Raw genomic sequence first — 15,087 nt, forward strand, 5'->3', positions numbered from 1 at the left:
AGATGCTGAAGATGGAGGCCATCAGCCTTGAGGATTTGGCATCGTCACCTCCAATGACAGAGAGCAGAGGGTCCTGCCTGTCACATTTATAACCTGGGACCATTTGGTCATGCGTGGAGAGCAGGAAGAGGCTGATTAAAGAAATCCTCCTATCCCACTGGACATTGTCATACATGTGGAAGCCCAGGGTGATGTTGGGCAGGAGAAACAGATCCTTGTTGATCTCTGTGACTGCAAACGCCAAGGCCTGGAACTGGTGGTAGTTGTTGGGTATGGGTCTATAGTGAGAGAAACATTGTGAGATATGTTTGTGCTGGTGGAGTTTGCTTTATCTTTGATCTTTGTGGGGTTTTCTCTGGAGCAGGATGTGCCAAATATTAATAGATTTTTTAAAACTGTTTTTTTAATCAACCTGGATAAATTTGTGAGAGAGGAAAAGTAGGCATGTGTCCCTATCACATACCATTTTATATCCTCTATCACTTTGCTTTAGTGGCTATAGTCCTACTCAGTTTCTCCTCTAGTACCCTAATGGTTTGGCTCTGCAACCAAACAAGACAGACACAGATTTCAACGGATCATTAGAACTGTAGAAAAAACAAGGCTACCAACCTGCCTTCCATTGAGGACCTGTATATTGCGCAAATCAAAAAGAGGGCTGTGAAAATATCTATAGACCCCTCACATCCTGGACATGAATTGTTTCAACTTCTGCCCTCAAAATGACGCTATAGGGCTCTACACACTAGAACAACTAGACACAAGAACAGTTTTTCCCCGAACACCATCACTCTGCTAAACAAATAATTCCCTCAACACTGTCAAACTATTCATTAAATCTGCATTACTATTAATCTTCTCATTGTTCCTATCACCCATCTCCTTCCACTTATGACTATAACCATGTTGCTTGTATCTTTATGATTTATATTGTTTTATTTGTATCCTTGTATGATTTGATTGCTTATTAGTATCCTATGAGTATCACTAAGTGTTGTATCCTATGAGTATCACTAAGAGCCTTGGTAGTACAGGGGTTTAAGGCACCCTGTTATTAAGCTTATTAAGACCAGCTGCCTGCAATTACTGCAGGGTTCGAATCTCGCCAAGGCTCAAGGTTGACTCAGCCTTCCATCCTTTCTAAGGTAAGTGAAATGAGGACCCAGTTTGTGGGGGCAATAAGCTGACTTTGTATAAAATATACAAAAGGATGAAGGCTATTGCTTAGCGCACTGTAAGCCGCCCTGAGTCTCCGGAGAAGGGCGGCATATAAATCAAATTAAAAAAAAAAAAAAGTGTTGACTTCCGGCGGTGACGTAGGGCTGTGGCGGCACAGGAGAGAAGCGCTCTCTCTCTGTTGCCGGTTTTCCGAGCTTTTGGTGCCTTATTCGGCGAAGACCGATCTTGGAGAGATCGGGAATAGAGAGGGGAAACTTCGGGGGCGGTGAGGAGAGGTGCGATCTCCCGCCGTACCAAGAAGATCCCTCAATCCAGGCTCGGGAAGAAGCTAGCTTGCGAGCGCAGCTGGCCCGGAGGCCCGACAAGCCGATTAAGACCAGCGGGGGAAGCGGAGGAGTGAGCACAGTGCAAAACGGACGAGGGTGAGCAAGCGAGGATTGTCACTTTGGAGTATTTTGAAATACTTTGGCGCAAACCCGAGGAGGAAAAAATTGTTCCGGAGGGGCAGCACGGAGAAGAAGATCTCAGAGCACAAGCGGGTGGCAACTGAGGAGGTGAGCAGAAAGGAAGAGGACGAGACAGAGACAAGCGGAGAAGACTTTAAACAGTGAAGACGAAGGTGAGGAAAGGTGGATTTGAAGTACAGAGATTTAAAGACTTAGAGAGAACGAACATTTATTATATCCTCCTTTTTTTTGGCTGCTCTAACGGAAGGAGAGAGGTATTTTGGCAAAGAATAAATTGTGGACTGTGACTGTGCAGATTGGAGATCGCCATATTGGAACAGGAAAGACCTTTCTTTTGTTGGAATTACGACGAAAAAGACTTATAAAAGTCATAGAAAGTCATTGAAATATATTACTCTTATATAATCCTCTCCTCTTTAAAAAACAACAACAACAACAACAACAACAACAACAACATATAGATAACTGCTTTGTTATTGATATTTATCGGAATTAAGAATCATAGTGGTATTTGGGTTTATTAATAAATAAATTAGTATATAGTATATAATAGTACATGCAATAGATAGTATATAATAAATTAGGATTCATAATAATTGTACTGCTATAGAAGGAAATAGTGGGAACCAATTGAATTAATTGTTTTGTAAAGCCTGTGATTATTTACTTTTATATATTTATATTTATATCTATTTAAATTCTTTTATAGTGTTATAGAAGGAAATAGTGGGAATTAATTGAATTAATTGCTTTGCAAAGCCTATGATTATCTACTTTCATATATTTATATTTATATCTATTTATATCTATTTATATCTATAATTAGCTATTTAGACTAACCTATATTAACATATTGTAATACCTATATTATATATTTTTACTGTATTTTTTAAGAAGAATTTTATAAGAGACAATTAATTAGTTAAAGCAATCTTACTTAAAGAAAATAGATAAAGTAATGAGGGACCATTGAATTGAATTCTCTATAAGTGAAAAGGAAAGGGAAAGAAAGAAATTACATAAAAGTTGGATGGTGATTTGGGAGAAAGTTGATAAAATACTGGTGGAACAATATAGAATTCTGAAAGAGATGACGAGCACCACCACGACAACGTTGAAGACTGCGAAAAAAACGACATCAATTTTAGCTGGACCATCGGCCTCACCAGTATCACAGAAAACTCTAGAGGGAATGTTTGCACCAGAGAAACAATCCAGCACATCCAGTTTGCCAACAATGCAAGCCACTTTAATCTCAATACAAGAAACAATGGTCAAAATGCAAGAGTGCATGACCAGAAATCATGAACAATCTAGGAAAGATATGGATGAGGTAAAGAAGGAAGTTAAAAATGACATCCAAAAAATTGATGAAAAAATGGACTTGATCCAAGAAATTATTCAAAGAAATGATCAAAAAATAAAAGAAATAGAACAAAAAACTGAATTGACAGAAGAAAAGTTGGAAGCGTTGGACATAAAAATGACGGGATTAAATAAAGAGCTTGAGAACACAGTAGCCCAGCTGGAGATGGAAAAGGCGGCATTTTTCTGCGTTTTCAAAATGTAGCCGAAGAAAGAGAAGAAGATTTGACAATGATAATGGCGGAGATGATAGCTGAGGCTCTCCAAAGAGAAAGGGAAGAAATAATAAATGAATTAGATGAAGTGTACCGCGTACACACAAACTACGCCCGACAACACAAACTTCCACGGGAGGTACACATAAGATTTGTGAGAAGAAAGGTGAGAGATATTGTTTATAAAATAACAAAGGATGAACCTATGCTTTACAAGAATAAAGAAATAGTAACTCTGAAACAAATTCCTAAGAGAATAAGAGACTTGCGAAAAGACTACTGGTTCCTGGCCACGTTGCTAAACAGGAGATATATACCTTTTAAATGGACGATACCTGAGGGAATGTTGGTAACGTGGCAGGGAAGGAAAATAAAGGTGGATTCGCAGAGTAAGGCAAAAGAACTATACGATCAAATGATGGCCAGTGAAATAACAAATGGCAGCAGAGAGGAGAGAGGAAGAAGCATTAAAGGAAATCAGAGTCAGGAACGTGAAAGAACCTCACCACAGGGAGGGAAAGAGGAGGAAGGAGAGACTCAGGAGGAAGGAGGAGTACAAACAAGAGGCAAAAAAAAGGAATTAGAAGAAGCAAAGAAGAAACAACAGGAAAGTCAGTAAGACATGGAAAGAACTCTAAAAATTCTATCAGTAAACGTAAATGGCCTCAACTCACCATCTAAACGACACCAAATTTTCAAAAAGATTCTGAAACAAAAGTCCGATATAGTATGTCTCCAGGAGGTACACATAAGAAAACAAGATATAAATTACATACAATATAAGAAATTAGGAATAACATATGCATCACTGGCAGAAGAAAAAAAAAGAGGAGTAGTGGTATATATTAAGGAAGGGATAGATAGTAATATAAGATATACAGACACTGAAGGTAGAATTGTGATGGTAGAGTTAAAACTTGACTTCAAAAATATATTGTTGGTAGCGATATATGCACCAAATAGCAAACAATTAGAATTTTACAAAAAAGTACATGAGAAAATCATAGAGCAAAAAATGGAAAATGTATGTTTAATTGGAGATTTTAATGCCATTTCGGATGTTAAAAAAGATTATAAATCTGACCAGCAAAATAAAAGTAGGAAAAATATATTACCTAGAACTTTTACAGAAATGGTGGAAGAGTTAAACATGATAGATAGCTGGAGGTTTTATAACCCTGAAATCAAGAATTTCACATACTACTCGAATCCACATAAGTCCTGGTCCAGGTTAGACATGGCATGGGTATCTGGTATGTTAATGAGAGAGATAGATACTGTAGAAATCTTATCAAACGATTGGGCAGATCATAACCCATTAATGATGATTTGGAGGGGGCACCAAAGAAAGAAAAATAGATGGACAATGAATTTACAGGTAATGAAAGAGAAAGAATATAAGAAATATATAGAAAAGGAACTAGAATTGTTCTATAAGGAAAACACAAAACAACACACCTCCCTACAAAATTTATGGGACACCACTAAGGCGTATGTAAGGGGCCTTACAATAGCGTACAATGCAAAAAGGAGAAAGGAGAGAGAAAAAGAATATAATAAAATACGGGAGGAAATTCAAAATTGGGAATATAAATTGCAAGGGAATCCAGGTGATGAAGAAATAAGGATGAAGTGGATAGCGGCAAAACATAAGCTCAATATATTAGAACAAGGGAAATACGAACTAAATTTGAAATATATAAGGCAGAATCACTTTGAGCACGCAAACAAACCAGGGAGGTGGTTGGCGTATAGGTTTCAGGAAGGAAAGGGAAAAAAGAACAATCCAGAAACTACATGATGATGAGGGGAAGATCCAACAAAGCATAGAGAAAAAGAAGGAAATAATACTTCAATACTATCAGAGGCTGTATGGGAAGGACACAGCAACAACAGAGAAAATTGAACAGTACTTAAAAGGAGAGGGGGTACAAATATTAACAGAGGAGGAAAAAGAATTACTAAACAGGGAGATCACGATGGGTGAATTAAAAGAAGCATTGAAGAGACAGAAAAATAATAAAACACCGGGGACTGATGGCTTACCAATAGAATTTTACAAAACATTCGGAGAATTATTAAACGGAATATTATTAGAAGTATATAATGAAGCCCTGTCGGAGGCAAAACTACCAAACACATGGAAAGAAGCGTATATCTCCCTAATACCAAAAGAAGGGGCAGATGCCACATTGATAAAAAATTACAGGCCAATTTCTTTGTTGAACACAGATTATAAGATTCTAATGAATATAATTGCCAATAGAACGAAAAAAATATTACAAAACAAAATACATCAAGACCAAAACGGTTTTCTGCCCACAAGACAAATAAAAAATAATTTAAGGATGGTAATGGATGTCTTAGAGTATTATGAAGTGCATTCAGAGAGACAGATAGCCCTGATCTTTCTGGATGCACAAAAAGCGTTTGACCAAGTAAACTGGCAATTCATGAAACATCAAATTAAAAGTATGAATTTCGGCGACAAATTTATAAAAATGATATCATCAATATACCAGGATCAGAAAGCATGTATATTAGTAAACGGGGATCCAACGGGATTTTTTGGAATAAATAAAGGAGTAAGGCAAGGATGTCCGCTATCCCCCTTGCTTTTTATTTTAACGTTAGAAAATCTATTAATTAGAATTAGGGCAAACAAAGAGATACAAGGGCTAAAGATTAAGAAAGAGGAGTACAAGGTCCAAGCCTTTGCGGACGACCTTGTCTTTTTTGCAGAAGACCCAATAGAAACGACCCCCAAGTTAATAAAAGAAATTGAAAAATTTGGAAGAGTAGCAGGACTAAAAATCAATAAAGAAAAAACAAATATGATAACAAAAAACATGACAGCAAAGCAAGTAGAGCAATTAGTAAAGGTTTCACAATTACAGGCAACTAAGAAGGTGAAATACTTGGGGATCCATTTGACAGCTAGAACTGTAACAATAAAACAAGATAATTACGAACCCTTGGTCCAGAAAATTAAAGAAGATTTAGATAAATGGGGGAAACTAAAGTTGTCCCTTCTGGGGAGGATAGCAGTAGTAAAATCTAACATACTTCCAAGACTCCTTTATTTATTCCAAACGATCCCAATAAAATTGGATAAGAAATTTTTTGATAATTTGGATAAAATAACCTCAAAATTCGTATGGGAGGGGAAAAAATCGAGAATAAAATTAAACATACTACAAGACGATAAAATTAGGGGTGGTTTCGGTTTTCCAGCGTGGCAAAAATATCACAGGGCTGCCAGTTTACTTTGGATCAAGGAATGGATAACTTTGGAGAATCAAAGACTGTTAAAGCTCGAAGGACATGACCTAATGAAGGGATGGCATGCCTTTATTTGGAACTCTGGAAACAAATCATATAAACATTTCAACAATTATACCATTAGGAAATCTTTAATTAGTACATGGCAACAAATTCAAAGTAAGCATTATATGAAAATCCCCGGTTGGTTGTCAACAATAGAAGCAATTACCCATCCAAATACACTATCAGAACAAAAAATATTACGATATAGAGAAATATTAGATACACAGGGCAAATTAAAAACTAGGGAAGAATTAAAAGAACAAGGAATAGCAATAGACTGGTGGCCCTATTCACAAATAAAGATAAGATATAGGAAGGATCAGGAGGAGGGGGGAATAGATTTGAAACAAAACAGGTTGGATAAATTATTAGAATCTAAAGAAGGGAAATTAATTTCAAAAATCTACAAATATTTACTCGAATATGATTTGGCAGAAGAATTAGTGAAAGGGCAGATGATAGCATGGGCGAGAAACATCGGGCACAGCCTACAGCTAGAAGACTGGGAAAGAGTTTGGGAAACTAATTACAGCATGACAAAATCGGTGGCCTATAAAGAAAATCATTATAAGATGTGGTATCGATGGCACCTGGCCCCCGCAAGACTTGCGAAAATGTACCCAAATGTAGATCCGACCTGTTGGAAATGCAGAAAAACACAGGGAACCTTCTACCATGCTTGGTGGCTTTGCCCCGTCATTAAAAAATACTGGAACAAGGTAAGGATATGGATAAGAGAAATTACAGATTGTGAAATTGAATTAGAACCTGAGATTTTCCTATTGGGCATGATCAAAAAGAACATCCGAAATGACATAAAATACCTAATACTTCATATAATCACAGCGGCAAGATTAGTATTAGCACAATTCTGGAAAAGCGATCGATTGCCAACAGATCAGGAATTAATACAAAAAATATATACATGCGCAGAGATGGATAGACTAACCTTAGAGTTACAGGATAAGGAAGACTCTAAATATTATGAAACATGGAATAGATGGTACCAATGGATAAACCAGAGGAAAGGAAATGGCTAGAGATGAAATTTAGAAGAAATCAATATAACAAAAAACAGCACTGTCAGAGGTATAGAATATGGAATACTTTATTGTATGTTTATATATATGTACATATAATATATATATTTATATAGAATAATGGAAATTAGTTAATAGGTGACGTTTATGTACTGTATATGTAAATTTGTCTCTCAATTGTGAGAAACTTGTACGTGTTTTTTTTAAATGTTCTTTCTTTTAAACAATAAAGTTTATTTAAAAAAAAAAATAAAAATAAAAAAAAAGTGTTGTATCTTATGATTCTTGATGAATGTGTTTTATTTTTCTTTATGTACACTGAGAGCATATGCACCAAAGAAAAATTCCTTGTGTGTCCAATCACACTTGGGCAATAAAGAATTCTTTTCTGTTCTGTTCTGTCTTGGAGCAGCTTTTTCAGTTTGGTAACCATTCTTGAGCACAAGATTCCAGAGGGGGCCACAGCAAAGACCAGGCCATTGTTCCTATGCATTGCTGATTCCAAAACTGAGTTTGTGTGTGTGTGTGTGTGTGTGTGTCTGTGTCTGTGTCTGTGTCTGTACCCCATGTAGGAATAGTTTTGAGCTTTTGATTGAAAGTTTCATCTTGGTTTTCTCTCCAAATTAACAGTACAAGTCATCTTCTTAATTAGGGCAGTAACGTTCCTAATGAGTTGTCCCTCAACTCTCTGAACATGGTTTAGAGAGTTTCCTTTCCTGATAAAGAATTCTAGAAAGATTGGGAATCTAGCCTGTTCTATGAGTTTAGCTCTTTACTGAAAAAAAAACACAAAAAGATTTGAACTATGCAAGGACACTGAAACGTTGCTATAACAAATATTTCTGAGCAAACAAAGCCAACAATCATCTACATCATTGTCCTCAAGATGAAACTTACAAAAGTTGAATAGAAGTCCAGAATGGGTTCATTTTAAAGTCTAGGCTAGCACTATTAAAATAGACACCAAGGGGCAAATTCCCACCAATAATGAGATCACCAGGCCTGTAATAGTATTCCTGAATCTTTAACCCTTTTGGCAACACATATCTGGTTTGCATCCTCACAGCAGATGTTGGAGAAGTTGGAGACAGGAGCCACAAGAGCAGGAGGAGGAGGAGGAGAGGCAGCCCAGTCATTCTTGTCACCTTCCCTCCTAGATTAAAAATAAAATAAAATCAAGGTTTGTGCAGAGGCTGATTTACAGATTTCACTTGAAATCTCAGCAGACCCTTAGCACATAGTCTGCTCATTCCACCTCAATGGCCCCAATGCAAATTTACATGAAATTTCCTACCTGTGTTTGGTCTGTGATCAAAGAGAAAACTGAGTCAGCTGAGTTTCACCAAAGCTAGAGGTTGACTCTGCAAGACATGGAAAGGCCTCCCTCCCTCTACTGGGAGAAATCAAAGAATACTTTTTAATCAGCTTTTATCTTGGAAGATTTTCGTAGGTGGGAATTCATAGGGGATACATCAAAAATTAGTGTTCTTCTGATTAATTGCAAGGAAAAGCAGTCGTCCTGCGCACTTAGCACTAGATTTTGTTTGTGCACCAGAAAAGGAAAAACATGTTTGTGTCTGTTGTTGCTATTCCACAGAGCAGATGGATTGGATCCTCAAGGGGAAGTTGGGTATTTGACCTACAGGAAACAGTCCCTGCACACAAGATGGAGTTGAACTTTGCAATAGCTTGTTCAGATAGAACGAATGCAAAAGGGGCCTGGTGGCACATGGACAATCAGTTGTACACAAGGAAGTGTGAGGATTTTAAAACAGGCAAGAGGATCTTTCAAGTTGTCAGGCTAATTTAAACTCTACAGCAGAGTTGTCTAAGAAACTTTTGGAGCCATCAATGTTTGCTGTATTTGTCTAATGAAGTAGGTCATCTGAATCCTCAGCTGGTATGAAAAGGATACCATCATTCATAGTAACTCTCTGGACCAACTGGGATAATAAGAATGGGTCCATGGTGTAACATGGTTCTCCCCTTTCTCTGAAGTTGGTTCCACTCAGTATTGGTTGGAGGGGGGAGGGAGATTGAGCTCAACCACTTATCTTCAAGTTGTCTCAGTGAGGCCTTCTCAGTTCAAGGTCAGACATCTGTATGTTGGAGATATTCAATTCCACAAGCAGTGAAGGACCAAGCAGTATAATCAAGATTTTGCCCTGATTCTTGACAGCTGTTGGATGGGAAGGAAGAGTCTAGGGTAGAGTTTGGGTAGCATTAAAACTAATGCTACCCAAATCAAGCATCTGTGGATGATTGTTCCTCCAAGTATTGAGTCCTACATGACATTGCTCTGCCATGTTTGGGACTGTAGTGCAATCTGGGGGTGGACACTCATCTCCTGCTCAAAGAACAGATAATAGCTATGACCAGGAAGGTCTTTGTAAAGCTTTTAGTTTGTTCAATAGGGTGATCTTGAACTTTGGTGAATCTGAACACCCATGAGAGGGACAGAGCAGTAGCCAGAGTGGAGGCAGAAAGTCTCAGTTATTGGGATTGGATTCAGCAGTGGAGCTGGACCAGCATGGATTCTTCCTTGAGAGATGGTTTGGTACCTCCACCCCTTAAGGAGGTCTTGGTTTCTCCCTCCTCAAGAAAACAGTGGCTGGATCCTACCATTCTGGGCCATTTTCATCCGGTACCAATGTCCCTTTTTTAAGAAAGCTTGTGGAGAAGGTGATCATGTAGTACCTTCACCAGTTCCTGGGTGGATTACCTAGGCCCTTTTCAGTCAGCATTCAGACCTGGGGTATGGGACAGAAAAGGCATTGGTTGAACTTTTAGATGAATTTTGGTAGCAATGAGATGGTGGTAGCACCATCCATCCTTGCTCTTCTTGACCTCTTGGTGGTCTTTGACATCAGTTTCTATATCAGGTCCTTGTTAGGGATTGGGCAACACTGCATTTTGCAAGTTCTTCGCACTTCTACAGGACAGATACCAGTCTGTGTTGATAGGGAGTGACAGGCCCCATACTTGACCCCTTTATATGGGTGCCAGAGTGTTTGGCTCCCCATACACATATAGTCTATATAGTCCTGGAGAGGAAAGCTATGGCAAATCTAGATAGCTTACTAAAAAGCAGAGACATCACCCTGCCAACAAAAGTGTGTATAGTCAAGACTATGGTTTTCCCAGTTGCAATGTCTGGCTGTGAAATTTGGACCATAAAGAAGGCCAAAGAATTGAGGCCTTTGAACTCCGGTGCTGGAGAAGACTCCTGTGAATCCCTTGGACTGCAAGGTGAACAAACCGGTCAGTCCTAGAGGAGATCAACCCTGACTGCTCTTTAGAAGGCCAGATCCTGAAGATGAAACTCAAATACTTTGGCCACCTAATGAGAAGGAAGGACTCCCTGGAGAAGAGCCAAATGCTGGGAACGATTGAGGGCAAAAGAAGAAGGGGACGGCAGAGAATGAGATGGCTGGATAGAGTCACTGAAGCAGTCGGCAAGAGCTTAAATGGACTCCAGAGGATGGTAGAGGACAGGAAGGCCTGGAGGAACGTTGTCCATGGGGTCACAATGGGTTGGACACGATGTCACAACTAACAACAACAAGTCATATAGTATTTGGTGCTTTCTCCTCTGCTCTTTATCATATACATGAAGCCACTGGGTGAGATCTTCCACCTATGTGGGGTGAGGTATTATCAGTGTGCTGAAGATGCTCTACTCAACATCTTTGGCCCTGGTGAACAAAGCAGTGTTGTTGGTATCCTGACTCAGGACTTTTTTTTTTTTAATTTGATTTATATGCCGCCCTTTTCTGGAGACTCAGGGCTGCTTACAATGCGTTAAGCAATAGCCTTCATACTTTTGTATATTTATACAAAGTCAGTTTATTGCCCCCATAATCTGGGTCCTCATTTTACTTACCTTAGAAAGGATGGAAGGCTGAGTCAACCTTGAGCCTGGTGAGATTTGAACTTGTAGTAATTGCAGGCAGCAGATATAAGTGGATGTTAATAACAGTGCTTTAGTCTGCTGAGCCACCAGAGCTCCTTAGTGGCTTAGTGACTTAGTGGCTTTGGAGTTCTGGAGGGGAGAATCAGGCTTCATCTCAACCTTGAGAAACTAAGTGGATTTGCGATTTATCTATGGTATTGGATGAGCTTTCACTACCACAAACATGCCCAAAGTGTAATCTGGGATCCTTTATAACTCTTGACTCCTACCCAAAGAATAGATGGCAGTTGTAGCTAGGAGACCTTTTGTACAGCTGTGTTTTGTCTGCCAGTTGCACCCATCCCTGGTTCATGAAGGTCTGTTCACAACTATTCATGCCCAAATCACTTCCTGAATGCATTGTAATGCATTCTTCCCAGGGCTGATCCTATTTGTTAATAAAGTGTGTTCTCTATTAAGTATATAGAGAGTAGCTCATTTAAATGGTAGAATTATAAGAACTCTAATAGAAGCTTGAATGGAAAAGTTGGTAGGGAACTGAGCAAAGCCTCAGGGATCAATACAAACAAACATGCTTCAAAACAACCCAACATAGTGAAACCAACCCAGCATATTTTTAAAGCAAATTGGATGAAATTAGCTTTCTGATGGGATAAATGATTTTAATTTGGTTTTAATGGGGTTTTAAAATTGGTTTTAAAATGAGAGTTTTTAATTCGGCCTATGATTTAATTATTTTAATCTGCTTTTAAATTCTATTTTGTACATTGTTTTTATTATGGCTGTTCACCACCCTGAGTCCTTCGGGAGAAGGGCGGTATATAAATTAAATTAAATTAAATTAAATTAAATTAAATTAAATTAAATTAAATTAAATTAAATTAAATTAAATTAAATTAAATTAAATTAAATTAATAAATAAAATAGAGGGAAACTGTAGTTCTGGTTATTAATATTCACACCTTTAACATCAGAGGATATTTTCAAACTATTTGTGGGGCCTCACTGTGGTGAACTGACATTAATGAAAAATAAAAGTATGGATGATTACTAAATGGTCTGTGATTATTCACATCACTTGATTTCCAATTATTTAATGAACTAGTTGCTCTCTCATTTCACATTTTTTTAAAGAAATCAGATCAAATACAAAAATGGTTTGAAGTCAAAATAAAACTTTCAAATCTCTGCATAAATCACAGTCTCTTGTATCCCATTATATTTTCTCTACAATTCAGATGGGGCCTTAGTAGGATAACGTAGCATTTGGGGAAAAAGATGCAAGCCAAGAGAGCAGCCCCAGAGGCCAAGATGGAGAAGATCTCCACGGCCACCATGGACTTCCCTTTGGTGCTCAGGTAGGTAGGGAGGAAGGTGACCTAGCTGAAGGGAGGGTGGAGATGGAGGAAAAGGAAGAGGTTAAGCAAGGAAAATGGAACCTGTATTTTTTGTTACTAACCTCAGATTATCTAGACTAGCAGGGTATCCTATTCTGGACCTTCATCCCCACAACTTTGCACCTTCATAAGATGTTTTCTTCTGGTCACAGAAATGACTCTGGGAGTTGTTGGCAATAACCATACAAGGGCAGAGTTTACAGCATTCACCTTTTCATCATGTTGTGTGTCCAAGTACCTGAGAAATCTTGAAATTGCCAAATATGGTTGCCATCTGGTATGAGGTTCTGGAGTTGAGACCCCCAAGGACAGAGAGAAGGTTCTCCTCTGTGTCACACTTATAGTTAGGAAACACTTTTCCCCCGCTGGAGAGCAGAGACAGGCTGACATCTTGGACCATCCTTGCATACTGGTTCTCTTTGTAGATGCGGAAGCCCAGGGTGATGTTGGGGAGAAGATGTGGGTCTCTGTTGACCTCCTGGGTGGCAAATGCCAAAGCAACGGACTACAGATATGCTTACTTCTGTTTCTAGAGGTGATAAGAAACTTGGCAGGCATTCGGAAAGTAGCTGCCAACACTTTTATCAGCCAAAGGATTCAGGTCAGCTTGTAAAAATAAATTACTGGTAGACGTCTTTTGCTTGTGTGTCTGCCTATGTGAGGTGGGGGGACAGAACAATGAGACAAAAAACTACGTGAAATGTAATGCAAAGCATGAAGGATGGTGTTACAGATCATCTGAATAATGAGACAGGAAGATGAATTTAGTCCAGCCATAAAGTAGAAGACCCTATCTTATGCTTACAGTAGTGGCCAAAATTGTAGAAACCTTTTGGGAAAAGTCTATTTTCTAAAACTAGCTAATAACACCCTGAGGTATGTGCAGATTACTCCCAAACATCTCAGAGTTCTCAAAACATCTTGGCGAGCTCCAGTTGGCTGGAAATGGACTGGTCATGGGGGGAGGGATGGGCTAGGGGAAACCTATACCTTACTTTTTATCCAGTGAGTGCAATGATTTCAGAGCTGGCTTGAATTTACTGCAACCAACACTTTTCTTAAAAAGAACCCTTTGCTTTAATCAAATGGAGTCAAAGGCTTTTCTTTTTATATTTCAAAACCAATCAATTTCAGTAAGGCATTTGACAAAGTAGACCACAATCTACTTCTTGGTAAGCTAGAAAAATGTGGACTAGATGACATCACCACCGGATGGATTTGTAGATGGCTGACAAACCGTACTCAATGAGTAGTCCTTACTGGTACTACATCCACATGGAGAGAGGTTCTCTCCCTCCTTCCTTCCTTCCTTCCTTCCTTCCTTCCTTCCTTCCTTCCTTCCTTCCTTCCTTCCTTCCTTCCTTCCTTCCTTCTGTCAGGGTTCCAAGTGACAGTCCCAATGAAATCAAAACTCTGAGGCCTGGAGTTTCCTCAAAGTAAGAATTTATTAGGAATGCCATATTGGCACAGCTGGTGAAAACCTGACTCCGAAGGACCTGAGGTTTTCCCCACCCAAATCAAAACCCAAAGTTCTTGCCCCCAGGTCACACGTCCATCACATGTGTTCTGACCCAGCCTTCGCAGAAGCAAGAAACAGACTCCTTGCAAAGGAAAAAACACTCTTTATTTACACCTTGTGAATTAACTGCATTCAACAATAGAAAGTCCAGGCAAGACTCCTGCAAGGAGTTAACTGCAGCAATAGTCCTTATCAGCCCATTATGATAATTGTAAGGCTGTGAACCAGTGGTGGGTTCCTCCCGGTTCGGCCCAGTTCCGCCGAGCCAGTAGCGGTGATGATATGATGTCACCAAACCAGTTCTGCCCCCCCCGCGTTATTCTTACCTTTTATTTGGCCCCACCCCCAATCTATTGCTGCCTCCTGAGTCCCAGCTGATGGGCTATCAGGGAAAAACTGTTTAAACTCTTGCCGGGGGCTTCAAAGGGCCGCCCTACAGCTGATCAGTGGTAAAAGGCAGTTTGGTGGTAGACCAGTGCCTCCAAAAACAAATGAGTAGACCGGTGCCTGAAAAAATAAATGGGTAGACCAGTGCCTGAAAAAATACATGAGTAGATCAGTGCCTGCAAAAATAAATGGGTAGACCAGTGCCTGCAAAAATAAATGGGTAGACCGGTACAGTTCTGCAAGCAGTTAAAAGCCTGGTAGACCAGTACCTCTGGTAA

The sequence above is a fragment of the Pantherophis guttatus genome, chromosome 1 (genome assembly GCF_059756535.1).
Source record: "Pantherophis guttatus breed Tessera chromosome 1, ASM5975653v1, whole genome shotgun sequence".
Classification (NCBI taxonomy): domain Eukaryota; kingdom Metazoa; phylum Chordata; class Lepidosauria; order Squamata; family Colubridae; genus Pantherophis; species Pantherophis guttatus.